The sequence below is a fragment of the Hyaena hyaena genome, unplaced genomic scaffold (assembly GCF_003009895.1).
Source record: "Hyaena hyaena isolate Hyena2069 unplaced genomic scaffold, ASM300989v1 scaffold_358, whole genome shotgun sequence".
Lineage (NCBI taxonomy): Eukaryota > Metazoa > Chordata > Mammalia > Carnivora > Hyaenidae > Hyaena > Hyaena hyaena.
The window spans coordinates 142,419-148,365 of NW_024080992.1; positions in this window are offsets into that span (position 1 = coordinate 142,419).

Sequence of the window (5,947 nt, forward strand, 5' to 3'; positions counted from 1 at the left end):
TATATTTTAAAAGAATGAAATTTTATTCTTTTTTAATGTTTATTTTTGAGAGAGAGAAAGAGTGTGCATGGGGGAGGGGCAGAGAGAGAGGGAGACACAGAATCTGAGACAGGTCCCAAGCTGTCAGCACAGAGCTCAAACCCACAAACTGTGTGATCATGACCTGAGCCAAAGTCAGATGCTCAATCAACTGAGCCACCCAGGGGACCCACAAAGAATGAGATTTTACAGTAAGTATTTGTAAATGCTGACATTAAAGATATGTATAAGAAAGCTAAGTGACTCTTCTATGGGCACGTGGTAAATATTCAAGAGTCAAGTATTCTATGCAACTCCTAATGACCAATAGCTTGTAAGGTTCCATCATATATTTCAGATTTGTTATCAACAAAACAGATCAGAGTTAGGATGCCAATTGGCAATTACACGCTCATGTTTATACACATGGACTCTGACCACAATCCAGATCTGTTGACTATGAGTCCATTTTCTTTTCTGAAGTGTACATGTTCAAAATCCGGTATCTAAATTCAAAGAGGTATCTGTATCTCCTAAAGGCCCCTCCTCCTAGGACCATCACCCTTTGGGGTTAGGATTCAACACATGAATTTAGGGGAGGAACACTCCATCTATAGAACAGTCCTTTGCAATCTTCTTGCCAGGCTTGTTAACATTCCTTCCTGAATTTCAAAGAAATCCAGACTTGTAGACATGGATAGATATGCAGAGTGGTACAAGAAGTTGCTTATATTAAAATAGAAAAGAAGCATGGCAGTGAGACAAATTGCTGTTATCCTTAGAGGGGCTGAGAAAGGTGAAATTATCTCTTGATAAAAATTCTTCCTGAAATTACTGCGTTCTTTCCAAGAATGCTTATTAACTTGGAGATTTTTAATATCAAAATAGACCCTTAAGGCTAAAACTCTTGATTGTCTTCCTCACCCATCTAGTCCTCCTGAGGTTTCAGACCGGGAAGGCCCATCAGCAAAGACTCCTTGCCCCAGAAGGTGACCAAAGAGCACAAGCTGTCCGGCTCTTACCTGCTCCACCATTCCACTTCTCCTTGTGCTGTGTAAGTAAGCACACACAACCGCGCCTACATACAATGTGACTTTCACATGCCGGTCACTGCAGTAAGGACTTTGGCATGGTATTTCACTGTGTCACCATTATAAGTGAGGCAAAATTTCATTGTTTTTTGTTCTGTTTTTTTCTATCAAAATTTTCCTAATTTCAGAAATACAAATTTGACTCTCTAATAAATGAGATGGGTTAGGTAATTCGGCTTTTTTAAAGAGTTAAAGAGGAAACTGTCCAAAGGAATAAAAATCGATGAGCGTAAAGACCTCACAAGGAAGGAACTTGTACATCCAAAGTCTGTAGATGAGAGTAATTCAAGACCCTGGAATAATGATGCCATGGAGGCAGTTTCTAACAAGATTTAGGAATAAATAGCACTGCAAACGGCTTTGCCATAATCTTCAGAATAATAATTCATTTTCATGCTTGAAAGTGTGAGTATTTGGAAGTACAAGGTTGCCAAATTTCTATTAAAAATCAGATATAGACAACCTCAGATGATGAGTGATCGTAAAACTCAGCTTTGTAGTTCTAAACCATGATTGAAGAAAGTCATTAATTCTCTCTCTCTCTCTCTCCGTCTCCAACCCCCCCCACACACATAGATTTGCAAACAAACACACAAAGTGTAGTTTGCATTTTCAGTCTATTTGCCAATATTCATAACGTAATCACTGGTCAAATTCCTGTATCACCATGTCGTGTGCTTTCTACTCACTTTTCTTTCTTTAATTTTTTTAAAGTTCATTTATTTATGAGAGAGAGACAGCATGAGTGGGGGAGGGGCAGAGAGAGAGGGAGACACAGAATCCAAAGGAGGTTCCAGGCTCTGAGCTGTCAGCACAGAGCCCAACGTGGGGCTCAAACTCACAAACCGTGAGATCATGACCTGAGCCAAAGTCAGACGCCGAACTGACTGAGCCACACAGGTGCCCCTCTATTCCCTTTTCCATTCACAGTGTCTTGGGGACTTGCTACCATGAAAGTTGGGTGAGTTATCAACTTGAATATGTTTCAGCATAAGTATATCAAGCATTTTCCTTGAAGAGATGCCAATATAATATACTTATGCAAACAAAAAAATATATATAGTAGGAAATATTAATATATGAGATTTACTGAAGGCCAGGCCCTTTACAAGCATTATTTACAATCCCACATGGAATGCATATGTCTGTATTTTAACTTGAGGAACAAAGACATTAAAAGATCTGTATAAGTTCCTAGAAAAAGAAGTGACAAAGCTAGGATTTAAACCCTTTTCTGCCGTCTGACCCCAGAGTCCTTCCTCTTTCAGTAACACCAATCTTTCCCGTAAGTACATGGGACTCAGCAAAAGGGAGCACACAATCTCTAGGAATCTGTATGACTAGAAAAAGTCACATAAAATAATTAAGAATACCAAAACCGAGTTGGAGAAAGAAGAAAGGTAAACTCACAGACTACCCTACTCATCTTGGAAATAATTTCTTTTCTTTAAATAAAGTCACAAAAGTTACATTTGGGTACTATTTGAACACACAAAGAGCAATCCTTAAAATATCTACACAGACTTTGAGAAGTGTTAAATTGTGTGGGCACCTTATGAGACAACGGATTCCTTCCTACTGTGCGAGTCAATACATGCAAGGCATTTAGGACAGTGCACGGCTTATAGTAGATGCTCTGCAAGCCTTGGTTGCTGTTGTTGTTGTTGTTTTTAATGATCTCCTCCTTCTCCTCCTCCTCCATCCCCTCCTCCTCCTTTCCCTCTAAAGACACTGCACTGCAATCTTTGGTAATGGACCCTTGGAACCATCACCTTGCCTCCTCCTTGGCCACAGGTGGTTGAACCAGGAGTGGAAAACTGACTCAAGCCATTCAGATTTCCTCCCCCAGGAATTTACTTGGCGACCGCACATTGTCTCTGTTAGCATCAAGCTGAGTGGATATGTAGGGATCTGGAAGACCAATTTATAGTATGTGCACAAGTAAGTCAACCTGCTAAGAGAGGGGAAAAGGAAGGCGCTGAGGGAGAAAGAGAGTAGAGATATCTTGTGGACCTAGAGGGAGGGAGACAGAGAGAGTGAGAATGGTGAGAATTGGAACGGTTTTCCATTTCTGGTTCCAGCTCTTAGTGAGCTCTGACTTCACCTCTTTCACTAGGTTGGTGTTTACTTTCAACATGTTTCCATTTTTGCTTAAATTAATATGGATTCATTTTGATAAATGGCAAAAGTGATTGCTGATTGTAACAAGAATACATTCCAAAATAAAAGGTGGCTAAGAAAATTTGAGGAGAAGCCACAAGACCCACATTCTAATTAACTTATTTCAGGAGAAAACACAAGAGTAACTTTAGATTAAAGTTGTTCTTATAATGCTCTTGATAGGAATGATTCTAGTTTGAGAGTCATTGAGTAAACTCTAGTAGTTTGAGATTAGACCTGTATTCTTCCTTCATGGCTTTCTGGAACATTTTTCGGTAAGCAGTGCTACTATAATGCACAAAACTGTATCTTGGTGTACTGAAAGGATTAAAGAGCTTCTTTTATTAACCAACTTTCTACTAAGAAATGACTTGGGTATTGGCTGAAAGAGAGAATTTCTGACAAAGACTGCAAATACTTCATACTGTTGATGATTAGTATTAATATAAATTTTAAAGTAGTCAGGTCTTCAAGAAAGCATATAAAACTGGGGGAAAAATAAAATTTCTTCTACTTCTTCCAGAGTTACTAACAGTTTTTAGTGTCAACACTGATAATTCCAAAAAAAAAAATGTGAGCCTGTCTGCAAACACACCCATTGCAGGTACTCTGTTTCCTTGGATTTTATTTGCCTTACAAGTCATGGTTTGCTTACATGGAGCTCTTCTCAAGAAATATGCATGAATATATAAGTGCTATATTTTCCTCAGCTTTTTGTTAAATGCAATTGTCTGACTCACAAATCCTTAATCTGGTGTAGCCGAATTTCCTGTCTCTTTTGAGAATTGCTTCTTATGAATGGTTTGGGGTTTGAAGTGTGAAAACGTGTACTAGTGCTATGGCTATAAATGGTGAGACTGATTTCTTTTATGAATATACAATAAAAATCATCTTTTCCCATTGTACTCACACACACACACACACACACACACAGCATCTTGATTTACATACGATTCTTTCATGCTGAGGGCCAGGCTGTAGAAGTTCTTCTTTCCACCTTACCCCAAGTAAAGATCTCCTGTCCTCCCTCCCCTCCACACATGCACACCTGCTCTGACAGTCCACCAACACCCCCTATGCCTCTCCAACATCCCCTTCCTAGAGCCTCTACCCCGAACCTCTGAGATCCCTTGGTCAGCCCTTCACCCAAGCCTGCTGGAGACCTCTTCCCAAACTGTGGAAACTAAATCAGTGACCTGATGAAGGGTCTCCACTCATACTTCTGTGTATTCAAGAGAGGGGAGAGGAAAGACAAGTTACAGATATCCCAAGTTAGAATTCTGAATGTATCTTCCAGTGGAAGCAACAATATTAAAATAACATTATGTCTTTAATGTAATTGGTATTATTCTTTGGGGGGTTTTTTCATTCATTTACTTATGCAACAAAATGTTTTTTTGTTCTCCACTCTATTTCAGGTACCACTTAGGAGTCCAGGGAAATGTCCATAACAAACAGATAAAATTATGGGGTTCTTTTATGGATTGGTCTTAATACATAAACATGATGAATAACATTGATCCTATAGGAAATTGTGTACTAAGTTCATAATAATCTTCCAGAATGCAACAATCTCATCAATCAGCTGAAAAAGTCCTATATATGTCTTTATCTATACATGTATAAATACTAATTTCTTATTCAAAATGTTAAAAGCCCATTTATCCATTCATAGACACATAGCTGATTAAATATACATACTTAGTCTCCGTATACTATACCATAGAAACCGGTGACCAGAACTCAAATCACTGGTAGTGATTTCTTCTCATTATTCCCCAAAATATCACATCAAATTTCTAACATATATTTTAAGTCTAAAATAAAGCTCCAAATCCAAAATGTTTAGGTTTCCACCTGGATAAAGCATAGTTGCTAAGGATGTATGTTTTCGAGTCAGATAGACCTACTTCCAAATCTTAGTAGTTTTGTCACTCTGAGCAAGTTACTAAACTCTCTTAGCCCTTAGATTTCAGAGCTGTAATGAGGATAATGGTACACATCATATAAGGTTGACATGAGGATTAAATTAAATTAAGCAGCACATACATTAAGCCCACCATGCTTGGTACAAGGTAAGTACTCAAAAATGTATACTTACTAATATGAAATGGCTATACTACATCTATCTAATGAGCCAAACATTGAAAAGAATTAGTTGACTTCAAAGCCCTTGAGAAACTAGAGGCTACTGTGTCATCTTATGATGAGAGTATATTTAGAAGGTAAAAGTAAACAAATCATATCTTGTAGCTAGGTGCTCAGTTTTATTTTTCTTTCCATCTCTGATTCTTTTGCCTTTATCATGCCACATGATATGTGTTCAAATATTCCCCTCTACCATGCTAAGGAAGCAAATATAGTAATTCCATTAATATAAATAAAACCCCAGCCTGGAAAGTCAAATTAATACTCCAACCAAACTCCAAAGGTGCAGCTGAAGGTGATTTTTTAAAATTACATCTCTGAATCTATCTGACCAAACCTAGGGGGCAGATATGGATCAAAATGATGTATAAACAGGCAGGTAACCATTACTCATAAATAATTTCCTTTCAAGACTTAGAAATGACATTGATTGAGAAATGATATGCTATTTCTCACATGAGCTATTAGCTAAAACATCTCTTTAGCATTCCTTTTATCCACCTATCTCCCCAGGGCAGCATTTTAATATA